The following is a 7,571-nucleotide window of genomic DNA, read 5'->3' as shown; positions in this document are numbered from 1 at the left end:
GGGAAAGAAGAGTTGAAATTATCTCTGTTGGCAGATGACATGATTGTATACATAGAAGACCCAATAGTATCCATGAAAGAGGTTCTCAAAGTAATAAATGCATATAGTAAAATGGCAGGATAAAAAACTAACTTACAAAAATCTATAGCATTTCTATATACAAACAACATGCAGACAGAGGCAGAACTGAAGAAAGAAATCCCATTGACCATAGCCACAAAAGTATAAGTATCTATGAATAAAACTAATCAAAGACCTCTATAAGGAAAACTATGAATATATTTGAAAAGAAATCTAAATTGACACAAAAAAGTGGAAGGGCATCCCATGTTCCTGGATTGGGAGAATTAATATAATCAAAATGGCAATCCTACCCAAATTAATCTACATATTTAATGCAATCCCTATAAAATTACAAGACAGTCTTCACAGATCTAGAAAAGACAATTATAGCATTTCTCTGGAATCATAAAAGACCCCATATTGCCAAAGCAATTCCACACAAAAAGAGTGGAGTGGGTAGCATCTCACTTCCTGACCCCAAAATATATTGTAAAACTGTGATAATAAAAACAGCATGGAATTGGCACAAAACAAACACAAGGACCAATGGAACATAGTAGAGACCCCAGAAATAAACCCCAAAACATTCAGCCAACTAATCTTTGACAAAGGGTACCAGTAAATTCAGTGGGAAAGGGAAAACCCCTTTTGCAAATAGTGCTGGAAATATTGGGTATCCACCTGCAGAAAGAAAAATCTGAACCCGCATCTTTCACTATTAACAAAAATCTAATCAAAGTGTATCAGAAATCTAAACCTAAGACTGCAAACTATAAAAATACTGGTGGATAACACTGGGGAAACTGTGAGACATTGGGGTAGAAAAAGATTTCTTAAGCAAGACCCCAAAGCACAGGCAATAATCCCCAAAATAGACAAGTGGGATTACATCAGATTAAGAAGTCTGCACAGCAAAGGACACAGTAATCAGTGTGAATTGACAATCCTCAGAGTGGGAGAAAATTTTTGTAAACTACGCCTCACATAAGAGACAGATAACTAGAATACACAGGGAATTCAAGCAGTCTACCTGTAGGAAAATAATTAATCAAATTAAAATGTGGAAAAATGAGCTGAATAAACAACTCTGTAAGGAAGACATATGCACAGCCAAAAAGCATATGAAATGGATTCGAGACCTGAATAGAATGGATTCAAAAAGTGTGACACATATACTCCATGGAATACTATTCAGTGGAGGAAAAAAAAAAAAAGACAATCCCGGTATTTGATAGAAAGTGGGTAAAAACAGGGAATATTTATTGCTGAGTGAAGCAAGTCAGGCTATTAAACAGAGACATTGTATGTTTCCACTTAACATATACTGACTGTCTACACTCTACAGTAGAAACTGAAAGACTGGAGGACATAAAAGCATTGAAAATTGTTATGAACACTGGGGACAAAGTTGAAGGAGAGTGGGAGAGGGGAAGAGTGCAGGAAGGGACATTTGAGAAAAAATAGAGAAGATATTTGTGGGACACAGATATGGTTTGTTGCCTATTGATGATGTTGTGTATAGTATTCTCATATCGTGTTGGGCAAAATCTCTTTACAATCTGAATGATGTATAGTTATTAAATGTATACATAATAATAAATGCTAATAATAAATAAATAAATAAATAAATAAATAAATAACTTGCATTCAGGACCAGCAGGTGGTATGGTAGTTAAAGTGTTGGACTCCCACATGGCCTACCATGGTTTGAGTCTCAGACCTGGAGGCTTGAAAATCATGCCAGGCATGTGTGCATGCATGCTCAAAATCCCAAGAGAAGAGTAGAGGAGAAGGGACTGCAGTATGGCCATCTCCGCTAGGGGGTGATTTTTCACCTTCCGTTTCTCTGTCTCTCTCCAGTGAGCACAAGCACCTTATGGCTCAAAAACAAAAACACAAAAAACCTTGCAGGAGTTAGAAACAGTTTGAATGGACGTAAAAGACCTGGAACTAGTAGAGGAGTTAGCTCTGAAAGGGCTCAGGTTCAGCACGTTTAAGAGCCACCTCCAGGAGAGAGGAGCTGCTTATAGGGGAGGATTGCACCATCCCAATGGTAAGACCATACAGAGACACCATTTTTGAAAAGGGTCAGAAGAGGAAAAAGCTGGCCCAATCAAGCCAACAAATCTCCACTGAGGACCACCTATGTGCCAGGCATGGTAGGGTGTCTAAGTCAATTATAAAATGTACTCTAGGTTGTCAAGGCAATTAAGGCCTAGCTGAAAATAAAGATCATGTTCCCTAGAAAAGACAAGTGATAGAAAGGATAGTTTACACTGAGGTCCAGGTAGTTTCCTATCTGAGATATTCCATCAAAATTCTGAGTCTTGGGGCCAGCAGGTGGTGTAGTGGTATAGGTGCTTGACTCCTTCATGACTGACTAGTAATTTGAGTCCCAGACCTGGTAGCTTGAAAATGAGTCCAGGCATGTGTGTGTGCATGCTCAAAATCTTTGGAGGAGAATGGAGAAGAAGGTATTGTGGCATGGCCATCCCCCTTGTGGGATAATTTCCCACCTTCCCACTCTCTGTCTCCCCCCCCCCACTCCCTGTGAGCACATGTGCCCATGGCATAAACCTAAAACAAAGTCCTTAGTCTTAATCTAGGTCCAACTCCCATCTCTGCTATGTGACTGGGTGAGATACTCCCCAACACTGGGTTACCAACTCTTCATCTACACAATGAGTGAGTTTGTACAGATCATCTATAAAATTATTTGACCTAGCAGTCAAATAATTTAATAATAAAAAAGGCTTCGTGGATTGGTGGGATGAGGGGAAAAAAAAATGTGCTTTCCTGGCCAGCAGAGGACAGTCAAGAAGCTACAAACTACCAACTCCCCCTAAATACATGCAGTCCACAAACATTCATGCTTTCTGAGTTGGCCCTCTGAGTTACTTCTTAAGGAAACACTAGTTCCCAGTTTCCTTGGAGAGAGTTATCGCTCTTTTTTAATTAAGAAAGATGCTGTTTTCAATAGCTGAATGTTGGTGTGTTCAGAATTTAAGAACAGTCTATAGATTGATTGGGTTGGAACAGCAAGACATATCAGAGACTTTCCTTTTTTCTAAAGAAATTCCAAATCCTTCCAAAACACAGACACCATCACTCAAGAAGCAGGGAGAGAGAGTGTAGAGACAGGAATCAACCCAAAGCAGTTGCACATATTCTCACTTTATTTTAGCAGCTTCCAAGGTAAGTCAGCGAACAGAAGGTCACTTTGACCACTAAATTTTCTGAACAACTGGCTGTGGGATGGTGTAGAGCCAGGCAGAGGCTACTCATATGACAGGTGCTCAATAAACAGCTGAGACTTTTGAGATGAGGTAATAAAGACATAGCTTGAGTAAGAGAAGAACAGAGTTCATCAGAGCTTGCTTGGAATTGCATCTCTGCCATTTACTAGCTAAGTGGTGTTAGTTAAATTGCTTAAACTCTGGGGACCTCAGCTTCCTTATCTGTACAAGTGGAGATTCTAATAGTACCTACTTCTTCAAACAGTTATGAAGATTATATGTGACTTGGGACAATATTTTAAATATACATATATTAAATAAAGAGTAACAACTATGAATACATCTAGCCATCATTTTCAGCATTGTTGTTCTCCTTAATATTCTTTGCTCATGTCCCATAAGTATATCTGTTCTTACAGAAAATAGTCTTAGAAATTCACTCACTCATCAAAGGCAGGAAAAACTGTTGAGAAGGATTTCAATGACTGATAGGGCCTCCTCTGCTTTTCTACACCAGTTAGCATTTTTAAAAAGTAATTATTTATTTTATTTTATTTCTTCTTATTATTATTTTAATTCATGTATGCTCACCAGAGAGAGAGAGAAAGAAAGAAAGAGAAAGTGAGGAAGCAAGCCTCCAGGTTCAGAACTTAAACTACAGGCCATGTGGGAGTCCTACTAACCCCAGATAGTATTTTTGATGAGGAAGAAAATACTAAAACAAATTAATGGAGTTCAAAGGGTGGAATTTCAGCCTTTGGTCAGTTGGTGAAGAAGACAAGGGCATCTTCACAGTATTCCAGACTAAATGTGTATTCAGTCTCACTCAGTTTAATTTGGTTCAATTGAATTCAACAGATTCCTAGTATTCTTCTGCTAGCTATTAAGAATGTAGGCATGAATGAAACAGGGACTTATCATCAAGAGGCTTAGAATCCATAAAAACTTGCAGACATGTCAGCAACTCATTAAATATAAAACAACATGATACTTTCTACAGAGGACCAAAGAGGAATACGTGCTGGAAACACAGGAGAAGAAGATATCTATTCTGATTGGGGAAAAAGGGAGAAATTCGTGGAATAGGCAAAATTCGAGAACAATGAGGAAGTAGGAAAGGGTAGTCAAAATGGTAAGGAGGGCATAAGCAAAAATACCAGGTTATAGAAGTTAAGAATGTATCAGAAGTATGATAATCCTGGGGCAGGATGGTGGCATGGTGGTAAAATGTAACATTCTGTGAGGCTGACCCACTTAGAAGGGTTGCAGGTTCACAATCAGAGACTTGCCTGAGTACACAGGGCATATGCTGAAACTAAGGATGGATTGTGGTATTAAATCCGTGTTGGGGGTGGTGCCTCTCTGTTTTTCTCTCTCTATCTTTCTTGCTCATGGAAGAAATAAATTAATTTAAAAAGATAAAGAAACATGGTGCAGCTGAAACTCAAAGTAATGGATAGAAAAATATTGGATCATTGGAAAAGTCATAATGTATTTTTCTGTTTTTCTGTGGAAAAATGCATTATGCCTTTTTCAACGACTCAATAGTTTTCAAAAAATTGAGGGCTAGTTCTGTAGTCTAGTAGTTAATGGAGCTGGGTCCCAAATGGCCTAGCACAGCACAAATCCCAGCCTCTGTGGCTTGAAAAACATATCAGGCACATGTGCCCATATGCCTCAAGTCCTAGCAAGACAGAGAAATGATGAAGGGATTGAGGTATGACCAAACTCCATGAAGGAGGGTGCCTTCTTCATCTCCTATTTTCTCTCTCTCTTTCTCTCTGGTGAGTGTACATGCCCTCTGGCAATGAAAAAAAATGGAAAGCTAGGCTGAATTTAGATTATAGAGGGTAATGAAATTTCTCTTACACTTTGTAAGTGTGGAAAATAATTGTATGATTAGCTCCATGTTTAAATAACATTATTTTGGTGATTATGTGGACTTTGAAATTAAAAATAAGTAATACTGGAAGCAGAGACACAAATAAACAATATTAAGAATTAAAAAGGTCATAACTACAAATGCAGGAGAGCATAATAAATATCAGACAATGTTAAAAGAAATTTTACATTCACAAATTTGGAAATTACAATAAAATACCCCAAATATTAGAAAAATATACTTATCAAATTGACTCAAGAGGGGTCCTATAACCATTATCTTTTTTTAAAAATTTTCCATTATAAAAACACCAGAGGGAACCAGCAGTTAGCGTAATGGCTATGTCGCTGGACTCCCAAGTAGTCGACCATGGTTCACATCCCGGACCCAGTGGATTAAAACTCACGCCGGGCGCGTGTGCGTGCATGCCCAAGATCCCGAGAGGAGAATAGAGGAGAAGGGATTGCGGCGTGACCATCTCCCCTGGGGGGAGATTTCCTGCTTTCTGTCTCTATGTCTCTCTCTGCCTGTCTGGTGAGCACACGCGCCCTATAGTGAAAACCTCTAAAAAAAAAAAAAAACACAAAAAAACAAAACGAACAAACAAACAAAAATAAAAACACCAGAAAACTTCTACTAAGTATTAAAGAAACAGATAACACCAATAATGCCAAGTGTTTTTTTTTTCTTTATTTTATTCATGATAGAGAGAGTATGCGTGCTCAAGGTAGGTAGGGGAGAGCGAAGCACCACTGACAGGGTCTCTTCACAGCATAACCCTTTTCCATCAGCCCTCTGGCTCATCAGGATCTTGGCACACATGCATGCCTGCCTGATATGTTTCAGGTAGATCAGGTTGGGGGTCCAAACCCTCTATCAGCGATGTGGCCTTCAGCACTGCAGTCCAATAGGGTGCTGACTGTGTCACTAAGGTTGGCCTAATGTTTCCAATCTTATACAAACACTTTCACTAAAAATAAAGAGGACTATATCCCAACTCATTTTATGATACTACTCTCACAATGGCACCAAACACAAACAACACTATAAGAAAGTAAACAACACATACTAGCATAATTCATGAACACAAATGTAAAAATGCTAAACAATTAGCAAATGAAATCTAGCAATGTATAAAAATGAAAATAAATCATGACCAGACTGGGCTGATTGCAAGAAATTTAAGTTAATCAGTAAAAGTCTATTAGCATAATGTACTACATTGCTTTAAAAGATTAAAGGAGAAGCATAAAATAACTATGCTATATGATTATCTCAAAAGACACAGAAAATGGATTTGACAAAAGTCAACATCCATGCACAATAGAATCTATTACATAATTATACAAATCGGGGCGGGGGTATGGTCTTCAAAAATTTCATGCAAGAAGAATACTATGGAAAATCTTCATGAATTAAAAAAAAAGTCTGGGGAACCAGCAGTTAGCGTAATGGCTATGTCGCTGGACTCCCACGTAGTCGACCGCGGTTCGTGTCCCGGACCTGGTGGCTTAAAACTCACGCCGGGCGCGTGTGCGTGCGTGCCCAAGATCCCGAGAGGAGAATGGAGGAGAAGGGATTGCGGCGTGACCATCCCCCCTGGGGGGTGATTTCTCGCTTTCTGTCTCTATGTCTCTCTCTGCCTGTCTGGCGAGCGCACGTGCCCTACAGTGAAAATCTCTCAAAAAAAAAAAAAAGTATGCCCCAAAATAAATCTGCACATTATTTCATTTCCCATGAACTTTTTAAAGTCCGCTTTATAAGTGGTAATTTCCTCGACCTGATATATAACCTTTCCATAAGAAAAATTTGGGAACATCACTATTTTTAAGAGTTAAATACTGTAAATATTCTATTTAAAAATTGAGAATGGGGGCTAGCAGGTGGCATGGTGGTAGGGGCACTGGATCCTACATGGCTGTCTCCACAGTTTAAGTCCTGGATATGAAAAACATGTCAGGCATGTGCACATGTGATGTGGTCATCCCTCCTAGGGAGTGATTTCTCACTTTCCCTCTCTTTATGTGTCTCTGGTAAGCACATGTGCCCTATGGCAAAAAAATCTTTTTAGAAAAATCGAGAATGAAAGAAAAATCTCTACTGGTACCACTGTAATTCGACATTGTACTATAGGTATTAGCCAATGCAAAACAACAGAATAAATGGCATAGGGAAAGGAAGATATAAAAATGTCATTATTTTCAGATGATATGACTACATGGAATAAAAGAATCTTATCAGGGACCAGCAGGTGGCGTGGTGGTTAACGTGCTGGACACTCCCACATGGCTGACCATGGTTTGAGTCCTGGACCTGGTGGCTTGCTTTCTCACTTTCTCTCTCTCTCTCTGTCTCTGTCTCTCTCTCTCTGGTCAAATTAAAATAAATGG

Source organism: Tupaia chinensis, unplaced genomic scaffold (assembly GCF_000334495.1).
Source record: "Tupaia chinensis unplaced genomic scaffold, TupChi_1.0 Scaffold000706_1, whole genome shotgun sequence".
NCBI classification, from domain to species: Eukaryota; Metazoa; Chordata; class Mammalia; order Scandentia; family Tupaiidae; genus Tupaia; species Tupaia belangeri.
The sequence above is the reverse complement of the archived record's forward strand: the minus strand, read 5'-3'. Positions refer to the sequence as shown.